This window comes from Lutra lutra, chromosome 15 (genome assembly GCF_902655055.1).
Source record: "Lutra lutra chromosome 15, mLutLut1.2, whole genome shotgun sequence".
NCBI classification, from domain to species: domain Eukaryota; kingdom Metazoa; phylum Chordata; class Mammalia; order Carnivora; family Mustelidae; genus Lutra; species Lutra lutra.
The window spans coordinates 27,271,924-27,288,414 of record NC_062292.1 but is presented as its reverse complement, the minus strand read 5'-3'; the positions used below and the strand labels follow the sequence as shown (position 1 = coordinate 27,288,414).

At 41.4% G+C, this 16,491-nt stretch overlaps 1 protein-coding gene across 8 annotated transcripts in view; it reads left to right on the top strand.

The window, feature by feature from the left end:
• The first annotated feature begins 14,134 nt into the window (after positions 1–14,134).
• The window catches only part of TNN (tenascin N), a 61,876-nt gene continuing 59,519 nt past the window's right edge, over positions 14,135–16,491 (top strand). For all 8 annotated transcript variants that reach the window (XM_047704826.1, XM_047704824.1, XM_047704821.1 and 5 more), the window contains exon 1: positions 14,135–14,217. The gene's annotated coding sequence lies outside the window, so the exon portion shown is untranslated. The remainder of the gene's footprint in view (positions 14,218–16,491) is intronic.

Here is a 16,491-nt window from a genome sequence, read left to right as displayed (position 1 = left end):
ACTGTGGACAAAAATAAGTGCCAGATATACTAAAAGTTAAATGTGTTAAAGCAACATTTTAAAAGCTCTATAGGAACATATAGGTGACCATCTTTTGAGCCGCAAGATAGAAAAACATTTCCTAAATAAGTTATAAGAGAAATAAATCATAAAGGGAAAGACTGATAAATTTGACCAAATTAAAATTTAAAAGTTACACATATAAAAATGTCAGAAAGAAGGTTAACAGAGAAACAGAAGAAGAAATGATCTGTTATGCAATAATACAAAGCATTAGGAACCAGGACACATAAAAAACTATAAACAGGGGGCACTGGGTGGCCCAGTGGGTTAAGCCTCTGCCTTCGGCTCAGGTCATGATCTCAGGGTCCTGGGATTGAGCCCCACATCGGGCTCTCTGCTCGGCAGGGAGACTGCTTCCTCCTCTCTCTCTCTGCCTGCCTCTCTGCCTACTTGTGATCTCTGTCTGTCAAATGAATAAATAAAAATTAAAAAAAAAAAACTATAAACAGATAAGAAAAATACAGACAAAAAGAAAACTATAAACAGTCCAGGCAGCTCCCAGAAAAAGTAACAAAAATAACATATGAGAAGATACTCATTACCTTTTCCCAACCTCATTAGTAATTCCAGAAATAAAAATTAGAACCAGGAGATACCATTTCACAGCTCTCCGCTTGCCCATAGTATAAAAATATTAAAATAATTCTGTCAATTTCAAGAGTAGGAGACTATGAGGAATCATGAGGAAGTCACACACTTGTAGGAATGGAAGTAGGCCATAACTGCTCTGGAGAGTAATTTAACCATATCTAGTGAAGCTGAAGACTTTTGGTATGCTTTAGGGCCTAGAAACTTCCTCACATGTACAGATAAGATCTGAAAAAACTATCAAGCATGACGTTTATAATAGGAAAAATTGGAATCATACTAACATAGTCATTAACAGCAAAATGGGTAGATTTTGTGGTACATTATACAATGTAATAGTACATAACAACAGAAATAAATGGACTGGAGTAACATGTATCAACATTGTGGCAGATAGATCCCAGGCCAACCAACAGATCCCAATAATTCCCAACTCCTGGTGTCTGAACATTTGTGAAATTCTCTCCCTTGACTGCAGGGGCCCTCAAAATCCTTATATATCATATAACCTCATTTTAGTGATTAGAATGAGGGATTCTGCTGGTCTTACAAAAGCAAGCTGCTATGATGTGAACTGCATAGGGAGAGGGCTTCAGGGCAGGGAAGTGGCTGTCCTTCAGGGGTCAGGGCTCTCAGCCATACAAACTCAAGGAAATGAATTATGCCAACAGCCTGAATGAACCTGAAAGCAGATCCTTCCCCAGTCAGGCCTCTAGATGAGAATGCGGTCTGGCCAAAACCTCAGTTGCGGCCAGTGAGACGCTGAGCAAAATATCCAGTTAAATCATACCTGGACTCCTGATCCACAGAAATTGTGAGATAATAAATGTATGTCATTTTAAACCACTGCATTTGTGGTTGTTAAGTGGTGCTAGAACACTAATACATACGTTAATAAAAAACATAATATTGTTAGAAATAAAGCAAGGTGGATCAAGAGACATACAATATATATACCAACTACATAAAGCTCAAAAGCCTTCAAACCAATTCTTTATACTTCAGAAGGTTGTGTATAGACATATGCAGTGAAAGTGTAAAGACTGGCACTGGAATGATAATCTCAATTTCAGGAAAGTGTTTCTCTTTTGAAGAAAGGGGAAGAGGATCAGAGAGGCATATGTAGGGTCGTTAATAGTGTTAATAATGTTTTATTTCCTAAGCTGGGTAGAGATTCAAGAGTGTTTATAATACTCTTCTCTATGCCTTTTTGTATATCTGAAATGTTCCATAATTTTTCCCAGACCTGCAATTGGCAAGAGGGAGTGGAAGAAAGAACTTCTAAGGCCAGGCTGACTATGGACTATGGAATATGGGATAATAGAGGTGGAAGGAAATGGGAGGACAGAGGAACAGAGGGACAGCAGTCTGCAGGGGTATGTCATGGAAGCCCTGCCCCTCAGTCCCTCAGGGAGCCACCCATAGACTCATCTCCCAGATACCACAGTTGGCCTCAAACAGGCGACCTCAGCAGTTCCACAGTAAGACCTTGTCATTACCGTGACCTTGCCTTTGCATGCAATGGAAGGTTTACCATGCAGCAGCCTTGCTGTAATCTGACACTCTGAGAAAACAATAATTAAAAAAAAAAAACAACCAACCAAAACCAACCACAAAACCCCAAAATGTTGGCAGTTAGGTTATTAGAGAGAATCAAAGTTGTGTTGTTATGTTTTTTTAAACAAAAAATAAAAGCTGGAACAGCCTGGTTTTAGGAGAAAAATTTAAGAGGGGAGGTTGTGACTCACTTTGTAAAGAAAAGGATTGCTATTTTCCTATCAGTTTTTAGCAATTAGTCATCTTCAGGGAAGCACAGTGGGGCCTTTCTTCTCTTTGACTTACAGCCATCAAATCTGGGAGACGTCATGATACCTCGGTTGTATAAGAATGACCAAAAGAATGACCATAACATTTAATAGCTGGCTCTTCAGAGAGAAAAAGCTCTTTCCTGATTCCCTGACTTCTACTCTCACAGTGACTGATTTGTTAGCTACCCACGTGACCTCACTGAGTGTGGGGCTGGGAAATTAGGAGAGATGCACACACTTGGCTCTCAGAAACCCGTACATTCCGCTTCAACATGCAACTGAAATCTCCCTCCCACCAGGGTGGTGAGCAGTGCCTGCTGGAGTTCTCAGCCACGGGACGGTGACCAGTGTCAGGGAGAAGACTCCTACATCTGCAGCCTCTCTGGCTCGCTCTCAACCCAAAGATGTTGAGATTACATCATTCCACTTAGAACGTAGAAGCACTTCCTTCATAGCCAAATATTTCTAGAGGATAATAATATACAAAACCCGATTCCTTTTTTAGAAAAACAATACAGATGAGTTGTCCTCTTTGAAGAAGCAGGGACTTAGCATTGGTGATGGAGGTCAACCTAGATACCATACCTTTTCCATCACGATCAGCCTCGACAGTAGGTTTCCTTATAGATCTCAGGGAAGGTTCATCTGGGGCTAAGTTTGGAAAATCCTCTTGGAGAATTTCAGTTCTCTGGGTTACTGTGCTCAGTCTTACAGTCCACTTAAAGTTTTTCAGTCTGAAGGGCATTTTCTGAGAAAAGTCAGGAGGCCTATATTATTTAGGATAATATGAGTACAAGTAACAAAGCACTGTAACCTGACTGGAGTAGTTAATTAGTTAGTTAATTCGGGGATTCAAGAATGTCATTAAGGACCCAGAATCCTCCCATATTTCTGCTCTGTCATCTTTTGTCCTGTTTAGCTCCCCTCATGATTGTAAATATGGCTGTCATATTTCAGGCAGGCATGGAAATAGCCATCAGAAGGAGAAGGACCAACTCTTCTGATAAAGAAAGCTTTTCCAAAAACCACATTTGACAAAAATGTCAAATATCCTTTCCTAAATCAGACCATATTGAAGAGACTGGAATTATCATGATTTGTTTAGAATAAATCAAGATTTAACTGTGAGTCACAAAGGGGAGAGGTAAACACCAAAACAGAATTGTGGTCTTGGTTAGTAGGCAACTGTCAACCCAAGGATTCTTCCACTCTTCTGACTGTTGACTTGTACAGGCCAGTTTGGTCCTTTAAGCCGATCAGTGAGATCTACTTGAATCAGACCAATCAATTTGATTAGAAACCAATTATGCTATGTTTACTAAATAGATTAACCTCAAGATTAACTCATCAAAAAGTATCTTTTAAGAACTAGTAGTAGGTCCTTAAAAGTCACAACTATTAGAAGTCACAACTATTAGGCACTGGACCTACTGATGTGTAGAGAGGGCCAGTTGGACTTAGAGCTCCTAATCAGCTGGGCAAAAATTTCTTCCAGCTGAGCATAGATAAATATTTTTTTAAAAATACCTATGATTTCCAACAAGAGTGCCAAGACCGCTCAGTGGGAGAAAGAAGTGTCTTTCTAATAAATGGTGCCAGGACAACTGGATATCCACATGCAAAAGAATGGAGTTGAACCCCTACCTCACACCACTTACCAAGATAAACTCAAAATGGGTTATTGACCTAAATGTAAGCGCTAAAACTATAAAACACTTAGAAAGAAACTTGTAGACCTTGTGACCTTGGACTAGTCAATGGTTTCTTATATATGACACCTAAAGCATAAGCAGCAAAAGAGCAAAAATAAATTTGATTTCATCAAAATTAAACATTTTGTGCTTCACAGGATGCTTTCAAAAGAGTAAAAGAAAATCCAAAAATTGGGAAAGCTATTTGCAAATCACATGTTTATTTTTGTTTTTTTTTTCAAAGATTTTACTTATTTATTTGACAGAGAGAGACACAGAGAGAGAGGGAACACAAGCGGGGGAGCAGGAGTGGGAGAAGCAGGCTTCCCTTTGAGCAGGGAGCCCGATGTGGGCACCAATCCCAGAACCCTGGGACCACGACTCAAGCCGAAGGCAACTGCTTAACGACTGAGCCACCCAGGTGCCTGCAAATCACATGTTTATTAAGAGTTTAATATCCAGACTTTAAAAGAACACTTACAACTCAACAATAAAAATGCAAATAATCCAATTAAAAAGAGCAAAGGATTTGGATAGACATTTTTCCAAAGAAGATATATAAATGGCCAATAAGCACATGAAAAGATGCTCAACATTATTAATCATTAAGAGTGTACAAACCAAAATCTCAAGATTACTACTTCACACCCACTGGGATGACTATGCAAAAAAGTCAGACGATAACTAGTGTTGGAGAAGACATAGAGGAACCAGATCACTTCTACATTGTTGAAGGAAAAATAGCTAAACAGAAACATGGCCCAGCAATCAATTCCATTCCTAGGTGAATAACAAGAGAAATGAAAAGATAAATCCACAGAAAAACTTGTACACAAATGCTCATAGCAGCAACATTTACGATAGACAAAAGGTGGAACAACCAAGTTTCCAACAGTGGATGAATGGATGATAAATATGATAAAACATTATGATATGATAAAACATTATTTAGCCATGAAAAGGAAGGAAGTACTGATACATGTTACAACATGGAGGGATATTAAAAACACCATGTTAAGTGAAAGAAGCCAGTAATGAAAGTAATGAAAGGTCCTATATTGTATGATTCCATACAATGTATACAAGTTACATGAAATGTCCAGAATGGGCAAATTCATCCAGATAGCAAGTAGATCAGTGGTTTTCACAGTCTGGGAGAGGGGGAAATCAGAAGCAACTATTAACAGGTATCGGGTTTGCTCTTAGTTTGAAAAAACATGTTCTCAAAGTAAATAATAGTGATAGCTGTAGAAGCTTGTGAATACATTAAAAACCACTGAATTGTAGACTTTAAAAGGATGAGTTCTATGTTATGTGAATTATGTTGCAATAAAAATATTTATATGACTATCTCATATAACTATCTCAAGGGGGGAAACAGGACAAAAATCAGTGGGCTAATAAAGGTTTAGTTTGCAAAATTTATAAAACTCTTTTATGATTCTGAAATGTACATATCCCATTTTATCACCTCTTATCTCCTTGGTCCAAATGACTTATTGTGCAAATCAGTGGTTCTCAACCCCGGCTGCACATTTTAGAATCACCATGGGAGTTTTCAGGAGATATGATGCCTTGGCCTGATCCCAGGGCCAATTAAATCAGAGTCTCTGGGTTCCCTCCCCTCAACCCTGGCATCTTATTTTATTAAACATGTCCAGGTGATTTCCATGTGCTGTCAAGCCTGAGAAATTAGTAGTAGACCAAGATGTGGGCAGCACTGGGTCATGTTATGAGGGGATTCTTTAGCTAAGTGTTTTCCCCACTCTAGTCAGGTTTATTGAGATTATAATTTGTGTACGTTAAGATTTACCCCATTAAAGTAAAAGTTCAATGAATTTTGACAAATGTATAAGGTCCTGTGACCTTATCACAATCCAGAAAAGAGAACCTTTCCATTACTCTCTCAATGCCTTTGTGTCCTTTTGTAATGAATCCCTTCCCCCGTGTATTAAATGCACATATTAGAATACTATAAAACATTAAAAAGCTTGTCCTTGAAAGAATTTATAAGAAAATGGGGAAAAAAATTCTATGTAAAGTTAAGAGCAAAGAGGAGGAGAAAAATCTCTATGTAATAAGATCCTAATTGTTTAATCTTTTTTTAAATCCATGTGCACAGATACATACATCTCTCCATATATGTATAAATTTGTAGAAAAAAATCAGTGGTTATCTCTGGTTGTGAGAATTCCAGGAAATGTTAATTTTATTCTTTATATTTTTCTGCATGTTGCAGTTAGTCTACAATAATACGTGGCTTTTAAAATGGAAATATTAATGATTATCTATAAAACAGTGATCTATGGCCAAGGGATGAATGAAGTCTCCTAAAAACCGAACTGTCACTTCCTACCATGTTCTAGGTCCCTCACAGCAAAATCCAACCTTCTGATCCCACACACACTTCAGGTCACTCGCTCATAGCAACTCGTACTTCCCCAAGAGATTAATAAGAAGATATTGGCTTCTACTGAGATGGATATCAAAAAATATTGACCCAAGAGAAGAAAATATTGATGGAAGAAGAATCAAGGTCTTTCAATGCCTTGAAGGAAGTAATAATTTTTCTTGTGCTGAAAGCCTTTTGCTAAATGCTGTGTTCTGTTCTCTATTTTTGCAGGCACTTGCACATTTAAAGTCAAATATGGCACATCCTTGTGAGCACCAACAGAGAATGTACTGCAGAATCTACCGTAAGGGGAAGAGGACCCTGTGGTTACAAAATGCGTACGGTTTATAGCAGAGTGAGTGAGCAAGCTGAAACAAGATGGTGGCAGGGGAGGTCTGCTCAGATTTGGTTTCAGTTCCTTTGGATTCAGCAGAATTCTAATTAAAAATACTAAGACATATCTTCCAACCAGCTCCAACAGACTCAAACCAGCTGAGGCCAGCTCCAGATCTCCTAACGAGGCACAACTGATTCAGGCTCCCTCAGAGCCAGTGTATTGGGTTTTGGGTGATTTCTTAGGACAAATAAAATTGGAGATGATGGGAGTTGGAATGTTTTTTCCTACATTTTTCTCAAATAAAAGAAGATGATATAATAACATGTTGGTTAAACCATCATTTGAACCAGCAACTTTGTTTTTTTCCAGGTTGTTCTGGAATGGGTTATAGTATTTGGACAAAATAATGAGTTGAAATGAGTTTCAAGTTAAATTATTCCCCTAGTTTGGGAATAGGTTCTGTATCATTTTTCTATTGTTGCATAGCAAACTTCTCCAAAATATAGTGACTTAAGACAATTAGTTATTCACTCATAATTTTGTGGGATGGTAGTTTGGACTAGACTGTGCTGGGGTATCTCACATAATACTGGCTGCACTCATTCATATGTCTGGGGCCTCAGCTAGGATGGCCAGGTCTCTTTCTGCTTGTGCTTTTTTATCCTCCAGAAGCCACTTGTATTCCAAGAGAGTGATAGCAGAAACCGTAAGGCCACTCGAGGCCCAAGCTCAGAGTCATAATGTCACTTAGCTACATTCTGTTGGGCTAAGGAAATCACAAAGGGAGGCCAGGTTCAAGTAGTAGGGAAATAGACTCAACCTCTTGGCAGAAGAGCTGCAAAGAATCTGTGGCGATTTTAAGTCTACCACAAACTCCCATCTTAAAGGCAACACACAAAAGAGCTAATAGAACTGAAAGCCTTATAAATGGATCGCCCAATCTCCAGGCCATGGCCTGTGCCAGCTATGACTATTTCCCAGTAGGAGTTCCCTACATTCCACTTTCTCTGTTCTCAACAGAATGTCAGTAAGTTACTTGGCGACTAAGACATTAATTGAGCAATGTTGACTTCTTTTAGCTCAAAGAAGTAAAGCCCTGACTCAGGAAAGTTCCAAAGTAGTAAAACTCAAGTGGTCATTAATTCATCAGCTTAGCAGTGTCTGAAAAACTCCAGATTCCTCCCACCTTTCCATCCCGCCGTCCTTGATAGGTTTCATCTTTGGCTAGTATTCCTTATGTTTGCTTCCAAGATGTCTGACACAGTTTCAGCCCTTATAGAAAGATGTGACAATGTCTGTCTCTTCTTTGGGTCATTTATTTATCTTTTGAGTGAAGGAAATTTTCTTTGAAGCCCTGTCAACAGGCTTTCCCTACATCTTACTGACACCAGATGTATTGCATGACCTTGTCCGGATCAGTCAGTGGCAGTGGGATTACCTGGGTTGGCTTAGATCAGTCAGAACCCACCTCCTGGAGCAGGGAATGGGCCTAGATTTCCCTGAAGCCTAAGGTCATATCTAAATAAAATTGGGGTTCTCTTGGGAAAGAGGAAGGATGAGGTTGTTGGGAGGCAGACAGAACAGTACCTACCAGCATAGTGTAGGCCTGATGTGTTTGGGGAATTTGCTCTGTTCTTGGGCATTTTGAGGAATAAATATTTCATGATGGAATTTCAGGTAATGTATTATATACTTTGCAATAATATAGGTAGTGAGGGGGAAAAAAGAAAACAAAGTCCTTATTCTCCAGGAGTTCATACTGAACTTAAGGAGTCTCTGTGTGGGGAATGCTCAGGTGACACAGTTGGCTGAGTGACCAACTCTTGGTTTCAGCTTGAGTCATGATCTCAAGGTTGTGAGATTGAGCCCCATGTTGGGCTCTGTACTCAGCAGGAAATCTGCTTGAGATTCTCTCTCCTCTCCCTCCTACTTGTGCTCTCTCTCTCAAATAAATAAACAGATCTTAAAAAAAAAAATGGAGCCTCTGTGTGGATACATAGAATAGCCAACCAGCACTACCAGTCTTGAAATGAGAGGTACAGGGAAGACATTCTGTAACTCAGGTGCCAAGTGAAGTCACCTTTCTTAAGGAGTTAAACATAATCAGGTCCAACCTCTAACCTCCAACTTGTGGAAGATCAAAATCACTCTTATTCCCATCATCAATTTCTGTGAATTTTGTTCTGGACAGGGTACCAGGGCTTACAGTTTATGGACATGTCTGGCTCTGGATTCTTGCTTCCTCTGAACTCTGTTACATGATGTCTTAATCCTTTGGCTCTTTCCTTTTATGCAGCACTGACCCAGATGTGTGACCCAGTCCTTTTCTTTGGTTTTTCTTCTCACATTTCAAACTAGTAAAAAAAAAAAAAAAAAAAAAAAGCATCTCTGTGTGTAGAAGACTCAACATTTAGTTGAAGACTGAACCATAGATTGAGTCCTAGGGGGCCATGAAGGGAGGTTGATATAAGGCAAAGCGAACACTTTAATACTGAAAAGACATTCTTGTTCTTAAAAGTAATTCATCTTCTAAGGATTATCTCACTGGCCCCAGTCTTCCCTAGGCCCCAGCCTCTTCCATCATGCCTCACCACCTCCATTATCTTTTCTGTTTCCCCTTACCAATACCTATTCATCCCATGCAGAGCAGTTTGGCCTTTATTGGTTTATTTCTTAGTTTCATTGTAAGCCTGCCCTTAGGATCCCAAGTATTTTTCTACATGAAGAGAGTTACCTCCCTAAGAGAAACTCTGGGGCCAGCTGTTAGAAAAGTAAAGGTTTTACTTTGGTTCAGGCAATTATAGTAGGGGGATAAGAGAAGATTCATAGAGTTGAGATGAGCTTGAGCTCAAGAAAAGGGCCACAGGTGAGAGAAGCACCAAGTGTACCAGGACTGGGGAAGGCTGAGTGGTTGAAGCTAACCATTTGTATTTGCAAACAGTGGGAGATGAGTTTGGCGGTGAGGATGTGATGGGGCCATTACAGAGCTTCGGAAGCTTGGGTCTATAGGTAATGAGAGCTTCTGAAAGATCTGGGCAGATGAGTAACATGAGAGCTTATGGCTCGGAGAGAGCATTTACCGATGGTGCTTGGGTGGGTTCTGTGGCAGAAATCAAGTTGTCCATCAATGTCCATTCTCTCTTTTTAAATGAACGCTGCTTCTGAGTTTTCATTGGACACATGACCACTTACCTGAAGATATGCCAGGCTCTCTGGCAGCTGTGTGTGATCATGTGACCAAATTATGCCCAAAGGGATGCTATGGAAAAAATGTGTGCTCTTCCAGGCTGTGTCCTTATCCAAAAATGTACATCATTCTCCAGTAGAAGGTAACAGGGCTTTTTGGAAAATAACTGATTCTAGGGTTTGGGTAGGAGAAGTGCAAGATGAGCCTGATCATTTGCTATCCAGAAAGTAAGGAAATGCTCTAAGGTGGTAGGGGTATGTTAAAAGGACACAGCAATGAGCTGGAAGGGCTCTCCCTGGCTACATGTAGGATAATTTGAGTGAAATAAATAATGAGAGCGAAGGAAACATAACGCATAGAATAAAAAGTAAGAATACATGAATCAGTTTCAATATAGAGAAATAAAATAATAAAGTGGGAGGAGGAGAAGGAAAATCTACTTTATAGTAGAATTCCATCTATCAACATGGAAGGAGTGATGGAATTAGAAAAATCACCATTTGACAGTCACTATTGTAGTGTTTCAGGCAAGATTCAAAAATGGGTGCTCAACTAGCGGGTGAATGTAGAGAACCAAGCAGGTCATTTACATGGTCTCAAAACGTCTTCCCACAAAATACCTATCAGTTACAAAGGGGACACCTATTTCAGTGGAGAAACCTGCCAGACCCCACCTTGATCAAATGATCCAAGGTCATATCACTGACATTGGGATGGCTGAATATCAAGTGCCTCCTGAAAAGATGTGATGAGGACACATCACTTCTTCTGTAGTCCTGCCTCAAATGCATAACCTAAATCTAGTTGTTTAGAAGCATCAGACAAGGGGCGCCTGGTTGGCTCAGTGGGTTAAGCCTCTGCCTTTGGCTCAGGTCATGATCTCAGGGTCCTGGGATCGAGCCCCGCATCGGGCTCTCTGCTCAGCAGGGAGCCTGCTTCTCCCTCTCTCTCTCTGCCTGCCTCTCTGCCTACTTGTGATCTATCTCTGTCAATTAAATAATAAAAATCTAAAAAAAAAAAAAAGAAGCATCAGACAAACCCAAACCTAAACTGAGGATGTTCTATGAAATAACTGACCTTCATGCTTCAAAAATGTCAGGGTCATAAAAGACAAAGACTGAAGAAGTGTCCCAAGTTGAAACAGACTCAAAAGGCAGGATAATTAGATGCAATGATTATACTGGATTGGATCCTGGATCAAGAAAACAATTTTTATTTTCCTATAAATGACATTAGAGAGACAAATGATGGACTCTGAATATAGCCCATAAATTAGACAGTAGTATTATACCAATGTTGATTTCCTTATTTTGATCATTGTATTGAGGTTATGTAAGAATACATCCCAGTTTGGGGGAAATATGGAAGTTAGGGGAGACATAGGGGGGAAGGGGGAAGGGGTAAAGAGGTAAATCATGTCTTTGACTCTCAAATGTTTTAGAAAAAAAATACATATATATGAAGAATGAATGATAAAGCCAATATGGTTAAATGTTAACATTTAGAAAATGTGGGTGAAGGCTTATTGCAGATTCTTTGTAATATTTTTGCAATTTTTGAGCAAGTCTAGAACAACTATAGAATAAAAAGGTTTTGTTTTTAAGGAATGGACATGCACTTCCTCTGCCCTCATTTCTTTACTCTTCCCTTTGGCTGGGAGATAGTCCTGGAGAGAGGATGCACTGGGGATGCTGGTGCTGCCCTACCAGCAAGCAGCATGGCCTCTGTTATGTTAGAGGGAAATCATTTTCCATCTTGTTGAGCTATTAGCATTGGGTGGGAGAGCTCTGTGTTATAGCTACATGTCTTGTATCTAACTCATACAGGCTGGAGGAGGGAAAGGCTGGAGGAAGGTGGTCTCGTAGGAGCCTGTTGCATTGGTTTAGTTATTCCTATATAAGGCACAGAAGATGGGGCAATGGAGAGAGTTGGTGAAGATCACCCATTTGAAGAGAATTAACAAAAGGAAATTAAAAGAATAAGAGAGCAATGTGAGCGGACAACAGAGTCCTAGGAGCTTCTAGGGGACACTCTGCTATTTAAGAAACAGAGGAAAAAATTATCCAGAGGAGAAGAGAAATGTTTGGGGGCAAAGGGGATTTTCTGGTGACCCCTAATTCACAGCACAATGAATATACTACCTCTGTGTATTGCTGGTCTCGATTCTGGGGGGGGGGGGGCGGGGGGAAGAGTAGGGCTCCTTGTGGTTTTGAGTAAAGAAGGGCAGAGAATTCTGAACCCATGTAGACTGAGGTGGGGATTATTAAAGACTACTAAGTGAGGTATGCAAGAAGAATCTTTAAAATGATAATAATGAGATCAATAATGACAGCTAACATTTACTGAGTCCTCCTTGTGTCCCTGGGCCTTCGTCAAAATTCTTTACACAAATTCGCTCCTTTCATCCTCATCGTAACCATATTATTCTTCTTGTAGAGATGAGTAAACTGAGGCAGGAATAGGTTAAGTCAAAGATCACTTGCAAGTAGCAGACACTGTAAGGGCCTATTTAGCCAGAGGGGCCCCACCTCGGTTGAACTGCCATTTTGTTGTTTATGCAGTAAAACTTAAATTGACCCTGCCCCCACCCAGGGGAACTTATTTAGAAGCAAGTCCAGGAAACCAGTCCCAGGTAACAAAGCCCAAATACAAGGGTGGGTCAGGTCAGGTGGAGATAACAGCCAGAATGCAGGGATGAGTCGGTCAGGTGGAGACATCCAATCAGTAGAGCGCACATACTGTCTCCCTAGCTACCAAGGAGTGTGGGCCCCGCCTTTTGGGCGCCAATTCTGACCAAGGTGATAGGCTAGAGCAAATGTCTACTATGGGGTGAATCGTAGTTCAATTGGCCACCTGTGGGTGACCTAGAATGACTATGCAGCTTTCTCTGTGTGTTACAATCTCATTGGCCACCTGTGTGTGGCCAGGCTCAACCGCATGGCCTTTGCTCTATAAAAGTTAGTCTGTGAGGCAGGGAGGGGTTGAGCTCTCTGTAAGAGGCATGGCCCTGGCTGGTCGGTGTGATTCTTGATGCTTGGCGCAAAACAAAGCTTTGCTTGACCTTTGCTTTATCAGTCTTTGCTTTATCACGGACCCATTATTTGGGGACCCAACAACACAAACTTCAGATACAGGAAACCTGACTCTGGGTGCACCTTCACACTTCTGAGGCCACTCCTCCATCCCCTGTCTCTCCGGTCCTCTTCCTTCCCCTCCAACAACATCAGTGCTCATACAGGCAAGCTGAAACATATCAGCTCCTTCCACTGTGTTGTAGACCTGCCTTCTAGAACCTACTTCGGGCAGGGCAGAAGTGGGGTAGAGGGTAGAAAGGATGGTGAGTGTCAGCCGTGACCCACTGGAATAGCTCTGGATCACAGGAAGAATTAAGGTCTCTCCACCTGATGGCAGAAAAGGAAGGGGCGGCAGGAAAGGACCACCACCGCGCCTACCTAGGGACGTAGCTCTTCCGTGGCTGGTATAGGGGAGGCTTCTGGAAAGGGGTAGGCCAGAGCCGGCAGTGAGTGGTGTTCAATGCCCTGGACTTACTGTTCTTGCTCCCAGAGTCCTCAGAGCCCTGCCCGTCAGAGCTGTGAATTGATGGAAGGAGGAGATGGGAGGCTGCGGGAGGTTCCGTCCCTGAGGGTTTCTGCTCATTTCTTTCTGTGCCAAAGGTTTTCTCCTATTTAAAAAATGGTATACAATGAAGCCCCAGGGTGCCTCAGACAGAAAAAAAGAGAAAGAGACTTTATAAAATCTCTTTCAAACCCAAAGACCCAGCTCCTGGCTAGGAGACAGGCAAACTCTTTTAATAACCTTATTCTGGATCCACTTAAATGGAAACCATCTCCGGTATTTTTAGTTACTGCGTAATGGATGTAAAAAAGAAGGGAGAAATGTGTACGGGTTTCCTTCCCTAGTTAGAATAAGAAGGAATTGCTCATTATCTCTTCACTGTGTCTCTGCTGGGAAGAGGGAAACACCCCAGGATCCCCATTGGCCCCTCCTCTAGCCTGGATGGGATTTAAACCCAGGGAGGGAAGCTGAGGAGGGGAGAGAAGGCGGGACAGGACAGCACTGAGTTCTGCAGCCCAAGGGCCCCAGTTCCTGGGAGACGGAAGTGTTGGAAGTGGAGCCCAGCAGCCTCTGAGGTAAGAGCACCAGTCTCTGAAGGCTTTATTAGCTGTGACAGGGAGGAAGGTGGCCAGGTGTGAATGAGATCCTGAGCCTGAAAATCCAGGCAATGTAATCAGTGTCTGATCGCCTCCAGTGGGAGGGAACACCTAATTAGGAAATACTTACCAGGACCCAAGTAACATGTCCTTAGCAAGCAATATACTCGATACCCTGACGGAACTGAGCACAATCGTCTTCTTACCTGGCCACACTCAGTCTGTGTCATAGGGAATTTCTGCCTGGAGTGATAACAGATTTCTACCTATGATGTTTCCTTGAAGTTTGGCATGTCCTTCTCAGCACTATTTCTTTGTCGGCTTTTTAAAATTATTATTACAATGTCAAAGTCCTCTTTTTTTGGGTAATTTTTCTTACATCTCACTTTTTAAAAAAAATCCTAAAATGAAGCTTTGATTTTAGATGTGATCAAGAACCGATTCTAACATTCCCCTTCTCTGGATTTTGCGTATGCCAAGTCAAATGATGTTTGCAAAGGTACTTAAAGAGCTTTGAAGTTTTTCTTCCAAACATTTGATTTTATAGGTTTTGTTTTTTATTTGTAAGAGAACAACTTCTTTCTCCTAAACTCCCGTGCCATCACCCTTGTAATGCCTCAAGAACACCCATCAGGAAACATTTCAAGAAACGATGTGGACGAGTTATTGGGTGTCTTTTTATTTATTTATTTATTTTTCTATTTCTTTTTAAAATTTCTTTTCAGCCTAACAATATTCATTGTTTTTGCACCACACCCAGTGTCTTTTTATTTATTTATCTATTTATTTTTGTGGTCGGGAGAGAGCTGAGGGAATGGAGAGAAAGAATGAGTGAAAATAGTCACCTAAAAACACAAAACTGGAGTTGTTGATATAAGCATTAAGAAAAGAGAGAGACCAAATCCTAATGTGAAAATAACAAACTAGGTTAGCTGCAATGCCCAATGTCCATTGTCTCTTCGAGGACACCGGCTCAGCCAGGACTACAGACTGGTGGCCGGCTGAGCACAGGATCTCTATGGGAAGAATTGGTGTTTTTTGGCATTTAGGTGTTTGTCGGAGACTCAGGGTCAAGGTGATGATGCTGGGAGACAGACTGGAGGGAATAGAAAGTATTGACATCAGTTAACCATTTTTCTCAGGGGAGGAGGGAACTCCCCCACTCCCCAAACCAGACATTCTTTCATCCAACTTTGAGTCCTGTTATGTCCCCAAGTTCGTGACTATTGCTGAGTCTTCAAGGAGGGAAAATTGGGCAGGATGACTTCAGATCATCTTGTGGCTTTTGGTTTCTATTCCAGCACCATTCTGTGGTTTGGAATGTAGGATAGACTGAGGTCTGCTCCCGAGAAGATGCCTATAGAAATCATGCCAGTGGAAACTCTTGTCTATCCACTGCTCATTCCAGAGCCTTGGCTCCCATAATGTCTGGATACAGATGTGAGATCATGGTTTAGGTTCTGGAGCAGCATCTGGAGGTACCAGTCTCTGAGCTGACGATGCTGGGATCTCAAGCCTGGTCCTTGACTGGGCAGGGACTCTGTAGGGTCTCACCACAGTAGACCACCATTAATGTCAACCAGCCGCAGTCTGTGTATGTGCTGTTGGTCTCAGGAAGAGACCCAGAGAGTGCAGATGCGACTAGCCTCTGTGGAAGAAGGCTGGAACTTTAAAATTATTTAAATACGTGGAAAACCACATATTAAATGAAGAAAAGGAAATGCAGCATTTTCATATGCCTCTCTTCATTATTATTCAGCTGAAACAGTGTGTCATCAGAAGCCCCCCACACCGTGTGTCTATAGTGATGCTTTAAAGTCATTCTGGGGGTTGGCTGTGTGGTTGGATGTGGGGGAGGCAGGTCCTGAATTTATGCCCTTGTGCCTATCTTATCTTCTCACTGTGCAGGAGCCCACGTATTCCAGTGAAAGGGAAAGGAAGGGCTTTTTGTGAGAAGGGGCTTCATTGCTGTGGTGTAAATGGACGTCTTTGCTTGATGCTCAGGAAAAGCTTTAAAAGAGCTTAGCACAGAGCTTGACACATCGTAAGAGCCGAGAAAATGGGAACTACCATTGTCATCACCCATTTGAGCCCTCATAAGGTAGATCAGTATTTGGTTGATGGAGCAAAACCACCACACTAGCTTGTGACCACCATGAAAAGGTGACTGAGTGTGGAGGCTGGATCAGAGACACCATGTGTTAGCTTTTCTAGCTTGTGGTTCGTGGGCAGAGGTGGTGGAAAGAGCTCTTC